Raw genomic sequence first — 15,191 nt, 5'->3', positions numbered from 1 at the left:
TTTGATAATAAGTCTCTATGTAGATTATTTAATTTTAATTGGATTTGATGTTTGCATGTGCCATGAGTTCAAGAACTCAATGATGTTGGAGTTTGACATGATAGATTTGGGAATAAAAGTGTTGCAGGATCCGAATGGTATTTTTATATGTCAAAGAAGATATGCACGGGAAGTATTAATAGGATTTAACACAGAGAGTTGCAATGCTGTGAAGAATCCAATTGTCGTTGGAACAAAGCTGACAAAAGATGAAGGAGGAACTGAAGTTGATGCTACCTTATTCAAGCAAATGGTGGGGAGTCTCATTTACATAACTGTGACTCGTCCCAACTTAATGTATGTTGTAAGTCTCATTAGCAAGTACATATCTAGACAAACCGCGTCACATTGGATCGCAGCCAAGTGAATTCTTAGATACTTGAAAGGAACAACTGAATTGGGAATTTTCTATAAGAAGGGAGAAGAAAATGTGAAGCTTTTGGTATTCACGGATACTGAACATGCAAGCGATCTTGATGATAGGAGGAGCACTTCTAATTATATGCTCAAAATACGACATGGAGTTGTATCATGATCTTCAAAAAAGCAACCGGTGGTGACTTTGTCTACTACGAAGGCTGAATATATTGCAGCAGCTCTTTGTGCGTGTCAATGTATATGGCTGCAGAAAATTCTGAAAAACAATTGGAGTGGAGGAGATTGAAGGTACTGAAATCCAATGTGACAGTGATTTAGCCATTAAATTTTCTAAAAATTCTATCTTTCATTGAGAGCAAACATATAGATGTGAGGTTCTATTTTTTTGAGATTTGGTGAATGATGGAGTGATGAATTTAAGGTACTGGAGCTCACAAGATCAAATTGAAGATATAATGACAAAATTGTTGAAGCTTGAGCAATTTGAAAATTTTTGTAACTTACTTAGAATGGTGAATGCAACTGAAATAAGCTAATTGTAGATGTTTATCTTAAGGAAGATAAATGTTAGCTAAAGTTTAGCTTCATTTGATGTATCCTTTCAGTTTGTTATAATAAGACCTATTCTTTAGGGAGTTATATATTATGTTTCACCCACTATGTTTTAGTCTTAGAACATGTAGTTTCAGTTATTTCCTATATTCATGCATTGCTTACTTTTTGTTGAATTCAATAAAGGATTTTCCTCTCTCAATCAGTTCTTATCTAAGTTCGGTTCTGACAATACACATCTCTATCATGAGCCAACAAGCTCAACTAAACTCCTACACCATAAAATATTATTACATTAGCTTTCATACGTCTTATACTCTTTATCAACACTTATCAATAGCCACGACTTCTCAACAAAACTATTACAATCAATACCTTAACAATTATTCCAATTTGGCTTTCTATAGGGAGAGAAGAAGTTTTTTTTAATAAGAAACTCTTGATTAAAAGAGGAGTACTAGGGGTACTCCAATCCTTACAAGAAAACTAGGACCAGCAAAGAAAACAAGGTAGCAAACACCAGCTCAAAACTGCTACACAAGGTTATCACCAAAAACTGCAACACAAACAAAGAAAACACTTACTACAACGTCTAAGAAGTATGTTTAATAGATATTTATATTTTTATGATATATTATTTCATATTTTAACACGTCTAAAATTTTATTTTTTTATGGAAAATTATATTTGAAATTATTTGTTAATTTTTTAGTAATTGTTTTTTTTGTATCAAGAAATATATTAAAAAGGAGAACCAAGGGTTCTCCAACCCGAATACAAATTAATATAATAAAACTCCACAAAGGACAATGAATAGATATTTAGATAGTATAAGATGTGATAACATAAACATCAAGAAAGAAAAACTAAAACAAAAAGATCTAACAAAACACAAAATAATAAAAAAGTACGGCACAAAAAAGCAACATATATATAGACCTAAGAAGCTAAAAACCCCATTTCATAACCTGAACATGTTAGATCTCATGCAACTAGAACCACCATCATCAAAACACAAACTTCTAAGGGAAGATCCAAAACTACAGATCAATCTTAAAAGAAGATAAAATTCTCGATCCGCTATAGGCTAAAACAAGAGATGGGAATTTGGATTCAATTTGGGAAACTACTAGAGTTCACCACAAATATATCTAGAAATCCTTTTCAATCTAAAAAAAATACTCTTCTTTTGAACTCCTTTCACAGTTATTGAAGGATCGGAAAAATATCTTCATTTCCAATGATCCAAAAATACCAAACAACATACCAAATCTTAGCAAACTCAACCTTAATGCTCACCCTACCAACTAAAGAGATAAAAAAACTCAAGAAGAAGCTTAAGATCACAAGGGAGAACCATCAATCATCTCAACCACTTAAAAATCTTATATGACACGTATGAAGTTATCTCACAAGTGACAAAAAATGAGAAAGAAAATCAACCAACCTCCACACATATGCAAAGAGATCCCATGTGGATTAAAATTCACCCTCTTCTTACACAAGTTTTCTTTAGAATGGAGTTTATCTTATAAAATCTGGCAAGAAAATACCATCACCCTAGAATAGGCCCAACTATCCAAAATGAGGGGAAAGTTTAAGTACTCGGCTAAATGAAAGGCATAAAAAGAATTATCAAGATCTATTTGAACTTAATAATTAAAGGTAAAATAAAAGGTCATCTCGTGCATAATTCCAATATAATTTATCACAATCACTACATCTATTTTCCTCTTTGGCAACATCTGTAAAGTGTTCTTAGAATTGAGATAAACATTGTCTAAAAGTGTTTATTCTCTGAATTATGTGATTGGCATTTATGTTTGGATATGTAGTAGCAGCAATATGTAATAGGATGTATAGAACTTGCAAATATAAATAGGTACAAAACAAATACAACAGCAAGATGTTCTATGGAATGTTCAGACATGTTCTGTGACAACATGTCTTATAAGATGTCATATGTAGAAACTCATGAAATTGCGCCTGCTGAACTGGAATATGAAGACTTAGTATGTACTAAACAGATGCAGAATATTCTATGGAATATTATGCAATCCTATGTGGCACAGGTTTAAAGGTCAAGAGAATCAAGTCAAAATATTGAAGATTATGCAATATTTAATTATGGAAATAATTTAGGAAACTTATGATTAAAGACCTTTCTTTTAGCAAAAGCTTTTTGCAAATTTGTTACAACAAATAAGACTATGATTGAAGGCCCAAGTCCAGTTGGGAATAGGTTATAAATAGCAAGCTTTGTCACCTAGTTTAGTGAGCTATCCAGTTTTAGAAAGATGTAGTCTTTAGGGTTAGCCATGTAAGTGAACCACCCGGATTGTGGGATGGTCATTGATTTGTGCCTCGAAGTTTGTAGGCAAGATGTATATTTTGCTCACTCAGAAGTTGTGAAGCAATGAGTGCTGTTTTGTTCTTGGAGAAAGCTTGTAAGCAACTTCATTATAGGTATTTAGAGTTGTGGTTGAGTTGTGATTTCAACCTATGTGCTAAGTTTGTGGGTACAAATCCTTGGGTAGGAAGACTGTACAATATCATTGAGGTGATAGGGAGTGAAATGGAGATATTCCATATCTAGGATGAACCTAGGTAGAGATTGACTTGGGTAGGGTTTAAGTGAGAAATTGTGAATGGAGAAGTTCAACTTCAAATTAAGACTATTGATAGTGAATCTCATTCTTGGCTTGGTATCCCCTAGAGTAGGTATTGTTGTATGCCGAACTGGGTAAACAATTCTGTGTGTTATTTATTTCCTGCACTAGTTTATTAATCTTGTATAAGATGTTGTAACTGTCGCGGGGAAAAATCGTATCTTTTTCGGGATGAGACACCTGATGCCTTCTTTGGGCTCGAGTGTTCAAAAAAATGATTTTTCTTTGTTTCGACCAAACTTTTTATTGTTTCCAAAGTAGGAAAAGGAAAAAAGCTGCAATAACCTTAAAAGTGGGGGAGAGATTCCGGGTAAGAGGGTTGGTTATACGAAGGGAAGGTATTAGCACCCAACGTATTTATAGTACTCTATAGGCTTCTTTGTTATGTTTTTCATTCTATGTTATTGAGAGGTTCTGTTGTGAGATAGGTGGGACCTAAGGTGTTTGTTTGATTATGCTCGCAAAGATCATCGCGATCCTCTGCATACATATCCCTTAGAGGGAATCAGAGCATCTGTAGCTCGGGGTCTACGGGTGCTAAGGTTTGAGTGGTTTGAGGGAGAAGTTTTGCTCGCCAAGGATATGACCTTGTGCCTACGTATTCTCAAAGGGATGTTGAGAAAGTCAGAGCAATCGTAGTTCCCACTTATGCTAGTGGAAGCAAAGGATAAGAGACAAATGTCATCTCAATGTCCGATGTATCTAATCTATATCATCACATACATCTGTTTGATTTTGTTTGAAAAATCTTTTCATTATAAGCCCTGGGCCATGCCACTTATGGTTAGAATGATAAAGATGTTTTTTAGCCAGCCTTGTGGCAAAAACTTTCAATGAAGTCAGCCTTGTGACAAAAAGTTTTGATTAATCAGCCAGCCTTGTGGCAAAAGTTTCAATGAAGTCAGCCTTGTGACAAAAACTTTGATTAATCAGCCAGTATGGTGGAAAAAAGGTTTGATTGATTAGCCAGCCTTGTGGCAAAAAGAGTTATTTGATTAATTGATTGTTTGTGATGATATAGAAGAGATACTCCTATCATAGAGATGATAAATTTCTAATCTCCTAGGGTATTTGATTTGGATATTGGGGATGCTTATAAGAAGCCCGTGGGTCCTTGTACGAAGCCCAAGAGGAGGCTGTCCGAGGGTCCTTGCATTGTAAGCCCAAGAGGAGGCTATGGGAGGGACAATCGAGGGTCCTTGCATTGTAAGCCCAAGAGGAGGCTATGGGAGGGACAAGTCGTTTGTACAAAGCCCAAGAGGAGGCATGGTATAGTTGGTTTGAGCTCTTAGAGCGATTTCACCAGGAAACCATACTCTATGTCCTAACCTAAACTAGGGAGATTCTTTGCACGAAGCCCAATAGGAGGCTATGGGGAACCTAGTGTTGTACTAAGTTGAACAAGTATATATAACATGAACAAACACATGAACAAGTATGAACAAACATGGACAAACATGAACAAGTATGAACAATTACATATATATATGTCAAAGTGTGTGTATATAATGGAGTTTATGAAGGAAATATACCTGTAAGCATGATCCATTTGTATACACGGGGCTCAGGACTTATACTCGGGGGGAGGCCCACTTGAGTTTATTCAAAGCTATGTAAACAAGTATTTACAAAAGGGCTCGGGACTTATACCTACATGGAGGCCCATGGTATTTTTGGGAAGATTTAAAGAAAACCTTCATTTTTGATTAGTTATTCAAAGTTAAAAATCAAACTGACCGAGGTATGTACAAAAAGGTGAACAATGAAATACCTAATTTCATGTACGGGAATGAGGCTTGTACCTATGTCGAGGCGCGAATTGACTTTTGAAGAAAAACCCTAATTTTGATCTTGTTATTCGAGGGTTTAAATCAATTTGGTCGAAGTATAAAAGATAGGCGTATATACAATGAAAAACCTAAATTTATACAAAGGAATGGGGCTTATACCATAATGGATGCCCATGGTTTTGAAAATGACTTGATCAATCAAAAGATTTAATCAAGAGTTTTTTTGAAAAGAAAACCAAAAAGAAATGGTTTATCGTTTTGAAAAACTTTGTTCGTTTGTTTTAAAATAGTTTGAATTTTGACAAAAGTCAACTTAATTAAGAAAAAAACAAATTTCATGCTTAATTAAGACCTAATAGATTAGGGTTTGATCACAAAATATTTACAAGTGATTAGGTTTTTGAAAATTAAGTGAAAAAAAAACAATTTTTAAAGTATTAAAACATTTAAAAACAAGTCACTTTAAACTTAATAAAAACACATTAAATAAATATTTTTTTTGTGATTTTTTTGGATATTCATAAAATATATATATTAAATAAAGAGTGTGCAAAAAATGAAGTGGAAATGATGAATTTTGATTGGTTAAATTAATGGATGAAGTTGTAAAGAAAATGATGAAAATAAGTGTCAAAAAATTGGGTTTTGGTCCTGCCAGGGTTTGAACCCACGCCCTGAGGTTCACTACTCAAAACAACAACCAACTGAGCTGCGCGCGCAGCTTGTTAGTGACACACGTTCCATTCAATATATTGAAAAATAAACATTTGAAATTTATGAACAAAAAATGGCGCCAAGAACACATCCCTATTCTGATTTTGAATTTTTCTGAAACTGAACCAATTTGATCAAGTGAATAGCCTATCTTGCTCGATTTTTCACAAGGAACATGATGGTATCCTCATAATTCATTTATTTCCTCTCTAAGATCATCAATTTTCTAGAAATCGTGAAGAACCCTAATTCTATGATTCAATCTGGAATCGTGTATGTGCAAGTTATGATGCAATTGATTGAGGGTTAATGATGCATATGTATGCAGAAACATGATGGTAAACCAGTTTTTCATTTATGATGCATGAATGATAGAATTTGAAGTTCAAAGCACATACCTCAAAAACTTGCAAAACTGGAAATTGAAATCGTACCTGGAGGTGTTACAGATGTTGCTTCTCGATATGGACAACTTCAATGGACCTTATGGAAGGTGTTTGAATGCCTGGAATGAACTGGAAACCTCTTGATCAATCTATGGTACCCGATCTACAGTATGGCTCAAGTGAGGATCAAGCTTGATGATTTTGATGTTTCTGATCATGGATGATGGTTGGAACAGTTTATATGAAGTATATGGATGATGTTTAGAAGGTTAGTTTGGACAGAATTGGCTTGGTATGGATTTTGGCATGATAAGGCTCTCTTTATGCATACATGGAAGTGAGGTAGTGATTTTGGAATTTAGGTGTTTTTGAGGTGTATGAGGGGATCAAGCACATCCCATATGATGTTTATGAGTTGTTGGAAACATTACTTTGGCCAGAACTTCAAGGGTTTAGAGGTTGAGATTTCTACCTCTTTGAAACTTAAGAAACTTGCAATTCAAGAAAGAAGGAGAAAACATATCTTTTATAAGGTTTTGGTGTGTTTTTGAATGGAGTTTAGACCTCTATTTATAGGCCAAGAGTTCTGAACTCAGACCTTTGCAAGTTGATCAAGGAGTGATGATTTGGCTTAAGAGATAAAATGGAATCTTTTACATTTAATGCAAAATGGTTAAAGTCACTTAACCATGGTTATTCTTCCATGCTTCTTATCCTCTTCCATTCTGATCTTCAAATAAGAAAATATCTTTCAATTATTGCTTTGATGTGTCATTACTTGCATTAGAGGCCATATAGCATTGAAACTTAGTGAAAAATGGTGAGAATTCAAGCATAATGGTCACTAATGTCAAAATTCAAAACCATAGCTATGCTCCATATTTTTTCATGCTCTTGGACATTTTGGAAAGCTCATGTTACACACTTCAAAACCCTAGTTGAAAGTTTCTTCAAGACCTTTAAGGAAATGGGTGAAAAAGATCCATGAACTTTGAAGAAAGTGAGATTTTAAGTGAAATTTTCAAAAGATACCAACTTTGAAGCTCCATATCTCTTAAATGGTTGATCTTTTGGAAAATCATTATTTGTGACAAAGTTGTTCATTGGATCAAAATCTATAACTTTCATGTTGGAAGTTTTTTTCAGTTTGTAGGTGAAATTTTGAGTTATTCCATTCCAAAGTTTGGAAAAAATCATTGAAAAACACTTAGAAATTTTTCTAAGTATGAAAGTCAAACTTTTGACTTTTTGATTCTTGATTGATTTTCGTGATTTTTCTTGATCAAATGACTTCATATATCATATATTGATGATTCAAAACTTCAAAAGTCATGGTTGACCAAAATTTCCCAAAAGTCAATGGTGATCTTGTACAGTTGACTTTTTCAGACGAATCGCGTTTCTGGAGATTTCAAACGAACCAGGCCATCCTCACCAATTGAGTGGTATGAATGGATCACATTGAGTTAATGGAGGACCTTGAGCCATGTTTTAAGTTGTGGCACCATGTTCTGATTAAAAAGTCAGTTGTTCAAGTGAATTAGGTCAAAAACCCTAATTGTCGACCCGATGAAATTGATGACTGTGGATCTTAAATTGAAATGTAATTTCCATTGGATATTGTCATAGGGATAATTTGAAGATGATTGAAACCTTTGAGTGATCCCCTGGAGCCTTTTAGGGTTTCCCAAATGTGATTCCTGATTTCAGTCCCTGATAGTTCAAAACCCTAATCTAATGATTTGAAATTTCACGGTTGATCAATCTTAGTGTAGGAGATGTCCAGAGCCAATGGATTAGGTCAAAATGATGTACTTGGGGTCTTGAAGTCATGTCCCAAGTCATTAGGTCAAATCCTGAGCAAAAATTAGGAGTATGCTATCTTCAGTCAAAACCCTAATCTAGTTGATTCAGAGCCTTTGAGCTTGTTGAAATGGATTTTTTGAGGACCAAATGTTGATTGTTGATGAAGATAGTTCCTTTGAGATGAAGGGAGAAAAAAACCCTAATTGATTGTTACTTGTATTGATGAGTGATTTCTTGTTTAATCCCTGCTGAGCACAAGTAGCAAACACAAGCTATGCAATTTGTTAGAGATGCAAATGATGCATATGCAATGATATGAGGTGGTATCTTAGGTCAAAAATTGGGGTATGACAGTAACATCTAGTACGACATCGGGGAATACTTCCATAGCTTGTGCTTTTACAAGACCACCCTAGATCAAAATCTGTTTGTGATAATTGAGTTATTATTATGCATAAATGGTTCCAATATTCTTATGATCATATAGCATACTAGTGTTGAACCCAAATTGAATATCACCCTATCCTACCATTGCAACTTTAACAACAGACCAGATGTCTCGACATCTTATACGACATCCAAGTTCTGTCTTACCAGAATTTCAATTGGTATAAGAACTGGTCCTCAGTGACAAGAACTGGTTTTTGTGCTGAGGGACTTCTCTCCTATGTTTTTCCTCATATACACCATAATGTGTGTATTTCACAGAGGAAGTTGATGTAGATGTCCAACTGGATGTTATGGAATCGTTATTCTCTTTGTCATATTGTGGCTAAAAAGGGGGGAGAGACCGCTACTTTCAAAAGGAACAAAGGAATATTTGAAGGCAGAGTGGATTGAAGATATTGTGAAGACTTAAAGGATAGAGTAGATTGAAGGATCTCCGAAGTCTGCCAAAGATGTGAAAGACCTATTCTTCTTAAGTTTTTAGTTTATGTTTTGTTGCAAATTATAACTATATGTGTAGTTTTAGCCAAAATAAGCCAAAGGGAGAGATTGTTGATTCTCTGAATTATGTGATTGGAATTTATGTTTGGCTAAAATGTAGTAGCATCAATATGTAATAGGATGTATAGAACTTGCAAATATAAATAGGTACAAAACAGGTACAACAACAAGATATTCTATGGAATGTTAATACATGTTTGTGACAACATGTCTTATGAGATATCATATGCAGAAACTCATGACATCGCGCCTGCTGAGCTGGAATATGAAGATTCACTATGTACTTAACAGATGCAGAATATTCTATGGAATATTATGCAATCCTATGTGGTACAGGTTTAAAGGTAGAGAATCAAGTCAGAATATTGAAGATTATGCAGTTTTTAATTATGGAGATAATTTAGGAAACTTATGATTAAAGACCTTTCTTTTAGCATAAGTTTTCTGCTGATTTGTAACAGCAAATAAGGCTGTGATTGAAGGCCCAAGTCCAGTTGGGAATAGGTTATAAATAGGAAGCTTTGTAACCTATTTTAGTGAGCTAGCCGATTTTAGAAAGATGTAGTCTTTAGGGTTAGCCATGTAAGTGAACCACCCGGATTGTGGGATGGTCATTGATTTGTGCCTCGAAGTCTGTAGGCAAGATGTTTATTTTGCTCACTCAGAAGTTGTGAAGCAATGAGTGCTGTTTTGTTCTTGGAGAAAGCTTGAAAGGAACTCTATTATAGGTATTTAGAATTGTGGTTGATTTATGATTTCAACCTAAGTGCTAAGTTTGTGGGTATAGATCCTTGAGGTGATAGGGAGTGGAATGGAGATATTCCATATATAGGACGAACCTAGGTAGAGATTGAATTGGGTAGGGTTTAAGTGAGAAGTTGTGAATGGAGAAGTTCAACTACAAATTAAGACTACTGATAGTGAATCTCATTCCTGGTTTGGTAGCCCCCAGAGTATGTATTGTTGTATGTCGAACTGGGTAAACAATTATATGTGTTATTTATTTTCTGGACTACTTTATTAATCTTGTATAAGATGTCGTAACATCTAGTACGACATCAGGGAATACTTCCGTAACTTGTGCTTTTACAGAACCACCCCAGATCAAAATATGTTTGTGATAACTGAGCTATCATTATGTATAAATGGTTACAGTATTCTTATGATCTTTTAGCATACTAGTGTTGAACCAAAATTGAAGATCACGCTATCCTACCATTGCAGCTTTTACAATTGACTAGATGTGTCGACATCTTATACGACATCCAGGTTCTATCATACTAGAATTTCAAAAAGAATAGGAGACATTTTTCGGCGGTCCTCTATGTGCGCGTTTCCAATTAATTCAAGGATTTTTTTCGCGTTTTAGGCACAATCTAAAATGTCCCCTAAATTATAGGAAAAGGGGACATTTTTAAAGATATGTTATGCGGCGTTTTTAAGATGTTGCTAAAAATCACAATGATTGAAATTTTTTCCTAAAAATGATAGAGTGAGACGATTATTATCATATTTGGTGTCCTTCGTTTTTGTCTTCTTTGACTATGGAGTGGAATGTGGTACAGACAAAAGGTTTCAGGAACTTGCGTCCAAGCTGGGACATTTTTCCTCGCAATTGGAGAGGTTTGAAGGAGGAAGTCCTAACGGTGTTCTGCTCGGATTTCCCAGACAGAATTCATGTTGAAGATCTCTTTGGACTTTTCGGGTGTGTAGGGAAGTGTGTGGAGGTTCTTATTTCACCAAGGAAAAACAAATGGGGGAAACGCTTTGGTTTTGCAAGATTCAGGGAACATGAAGATGCTAGAATGCTAGCTGTGAGATTAGATTCACGCTAATCTTCCTAGGTTCAAGAGAAAGGTGGGTTTCAAGCGGAAGGTGGTTGTAGGCAAGACTGCTGTAAACAAGGGAGTGCACCAAGGTTTTGTTCAGAATTCTATGGAGGTTCCGTGGGGGGGGGGGGGTAGGGAGAGTTTTTTTTAGAAGGGCACTGCTTCTTACGCAGGGGTGGTGAAGAATCAAACGATGGTGGGAGATAAACCTTTCACATGTTTAGTGTTTTCCTCAGTTCCTAAGGATAAGGCTAGAATGGAAAAGGCTTATGTGGGCATCGTTTCTAATCCAGGTTCATCCTACAAAATCCAAGAGTATTTCTTCTCTGAAGGATATTTTGCAATCAAGGCTACGCCGCTTGGTGCTAACTTATGTTTATTGGAAGAGTCTAGAGAGGGTGAGATTGAAGACATGATATGTGATGCTAAAACATGGTGGAGACAGTAGTTCAAAGCCATTAGACCATGGAAGAAAGAAGATGTCGATATGGAGCGAGTTACCTGGTTCCGAATCTTTGGTGTACCGTGTCATGCTTGGAACACCAGGTTCTTCGAAGACCTTGTGAATTCTTTTGGTGTCTATATCTGCTCAGATAAAGATGTGTTGAAAAGGAAAAGATTCGACATGGCAAGGATTATGGTTCGTGTTATATGGAACGCTGATTTACGCGAAGACAAGGAGGTGAAGATTGATGGTATTCTTTACAATCTGAGATTGAGGGAGGAATTTTTCAGTAGCGTGGGCATGAACTCTTGCAACGTTGATACTGTTACGTCTGAATCCGAGGATTCAGTTTCCGACGGTAGACCCATGGAAGCTTTCGCGGAGGAAGAGTTGGAAGATGGAGAATTGCCGGTTGGTGTTGTTTGGCCGGAATCGGGTTTAGGGAACAAAGGGGATGGGGATAATCCTTTGGATATTAACCTAGAAACACAAAAAGGAGATAGTGGATATTCTAAAGCAGAGGAGGCGGAAACCAGTGCCTTTTCGTACTTTAACCAGGCCATAGTCGCTGCAAAATATGGGAAAGGTCAGAATACTTTTGCGGAGATGAGAAAGGAGGAAATTTTGGAGAAAGAAAATGTGGAAGGCGTTGTGTCTTCTTTCGAGGACTGTACTTGTGTACCGCTCACGCCAACCCCTAGGGTGACGTGCTCTGAGGAACTATTGATTTCTTCAGTGGGTCTCTTAAAAGTTGGAAAGAGTAGGAACTTTAAAAAAAGTCAAATTTAAAAAATTAATCCAGCATAATGGGCCTTATTCTTTGGGAAAGAGCAGGCCCAATCTTACGAGCAGAAGAATAAGAAAAAAAGAAGTGCTCTAAAGGGTGTTCAAGTCATTTCGGACTCCATCTCCACTTCATCTTTTTCTGCAGCGGCTGGAAACTCCCATAAGCACCGTGAACGAACGTTTGTTCTCTATGGAAAGCAACCAGAAGAGTCTGATATCGTGAGGAGCAACAGGAGGATTCGTGAGCATTTAAACTCTAATGTTGGAAAGAAGCTGTGGCAGATTATTAGCAATTTAGGGGTGAATGTGGTGGATCTAAAGAAGGATTATGTTATTAGAATTGATAATATGGAAAAGGAAGTAAAAGAAAGACAACAGAGGATGTTGGGGAAAACAATAGAGTTGTAATGATCATCAGATCCCTTAATATTAGAGGTGGTGGCAGCATTGTCAAGAAGAGGAGGATCAGTTAGTTGATTAAAAGAGGTAATGATGATTTATTCTTTTTGCAAGAAACGAAATTAAGAGACATTTCTGTTCATTTAGCTAGCATTTTCTGGTCTATTTCTTCTGTGGATTTTTCTTTCTCGCCTTCCATTGGAGCCTCGGGAGGTTTACTGATTCTTTGGAATTCTAGCAGCATTCAGGTGGTTTGTAGTTTCAGTGGTAGGGGTTATTTAGGTGTAAAACTGTTGTGGAAGGAGGAAATTTTTTATGTTGTTAATGTTTACTCTCCATGTTCTATTGCGGAGAAAAGAATTTTATGGGAGAATTTACATGTGCTGAAATCGAATCATTCTGATGGGGAATGGGTTTTTAGTGGTGATTTTAATGCGGTTAAAGAGCGACGAGAAAGAAAGGGTTGTTCGATGCATAATAGTAGTACCGAATGGAGTGGTTTTGCGGATTTTATTGATAATAGTAATTTGGTGGATGTTCCTTCGAAGGGGAAAAAGTATACCTTGTATGGGGGGGTGATCGGTCACCATTTCTACCTAATTTCTATCATGGATTTGGTCTAAATTTGTTGATTCGGTAACACTTTGATCAATGTTTTATTGTTTTTGTTTAAGTATTTCATGTTTGATTGTTTTTATGTTTACATTGCATTAAGTTTTAATTTAAGTTATTTAGATGCTTTTTATGCCGTTTGGTTAGTTGTGTACGAATTTCAGGTTAGAACAAGTCATCTTAAGTGTCAAAGCAACTATGAAGGAAGGAGAGGCAAGAGAAAGATGAAAATTCAAGGTTCTGGGGTCTAACACGGCCGCCCGTGCTTCCACGCACGGCCCGTGTCAGGAGAATGACACTCTCCATACAAAATCCAGGGACCACGCACGGCCGCCCGTGCTTCCACGCACGGCCCGTGACAGGATGGCTGGGAGCAAAAATAAAAATAAAGAGCAGCACGGGCGCCCGTGCGTCCAAGCACGGCGAGTGCTGCTGTGAGCGTGAAAACTTCCAATTTTAGGGCTTTTTCACTAAATCTCCACCTTGAGGGTACTTTAGACATTTCATTTGCCTGAGATTTGTACCTAGACTATTTAGTTGAGTTTGAGAGAATTATTTTGGGACTTTTGCATCATACGATAGAAACTCACAAAAGAGAGAAGATAGCTTCATCAAGGGTTTCGGAGACGGAGAGATTCAACGGTGGACACCATTGAAGATCAAAGTTCCCAATTATCTTTGTAATGTCTAAATTCTTTACTTTGTCTTTCTTGAATATTATGAGAGGCTAAACCCCCCAATGCTAGGGGGGTGGTCCTGATTTGGTTTTTGTAATAACGATGAATTTGTGATTTCGTCAATACATTGGTTTATGAATTTCAGTTAAATTATGCAATGTTCTTCATGTTTTCTTTATCGGTCAAATAAGGATTAATCTATGGCTAACAAATACAGGACTGTAGTTGTTAGGGTTTGTGCATAATTTGATTATAGTAGATATCACCTAGGACTAGGGATACCCTATAATTACCACATAATCTTGATTATATAAAAGCTTGGTTTCAATTTAGGTTCCTAAGGACTTAGGATTTAGGTTGGAAGACCAAAGGTTTTCTCACTAAGGACTTAGGAGGAAACACCCTAAGGATGTGGTAACTGAATGTTATGAACTTGTTGAAGAGATCTTTATTCTGAGTGTTGCATGCCAAATCAACCACTCACCCTAGCATCTCATATATTTGATAACAAAAATCAATTTATTTTTCTCATTATTTTTCTTTGCAAGGATTAAATTCCCCCAAAACCAAAACATTAGTTTTTGTTCAATTGAATCATATTTTACGAATCTGTATTTCCTACGCAGTCCTTGAGATCGACATTCGGGGAATTTCCCCTATTATTACTACAGAGGCAAAAATAGTACACTTGCTATTTTTCCGATCAGGGGGATGGGAAAGTTAGGAGTAGATTGGATCATTTCTTGGTGGCGGATAAAGTTATTGACAAATGGGGGGTTGTTGGGCAACTTGTGGGTGATCGCGACATCTCCGATCGTTGTCCTATTTGGTTGTTTAATGATAATTCGAATTGGGGTCCTAAACCGTTCAAGGTCAACAACGAATGGTTCTCTCATAAGGATTTTTATTCGTTTGTGGAGAAAGAATGGCAAGTAATTTCGGTGGTGGGAAGGAGTGATTTTGTGTTGAAAGAGAAATTGAGATTACTTAAGGAGAGATCAAGATGGTGGAATGTGAATATTTTTGGTAAATTTGATTTGGCGGTTGAGGAAGGGGTGTGCGGCATTAATGATGGTGTTGAGTTGGTGGAGGACGATGATGATTGGGAAGCGGAATTAGATATGGCTAGAATTAAAAAGGCTTCGAGTGATTTTTGGTTGA

Source organism: Vicia villosa, unplaced genomic scaffold (assembly GCF_029867415.1).
Source record: "Vicia villosa cultivar HV-30 ecotype Madison, WI unplaced genomic scaffold, Vvil1.0 ctg.000133F_1_1, whole genome shotgun sequence".
Taxonomy (NCBI): Eukaryota; Viridiplantae; Streptophyta; class Magnoliopsida; order Fabales; family Fabaceae; genus Vicia; species Vicia villosa.
Note: the sequence above shows the minus strand (reverse complement) of the source record.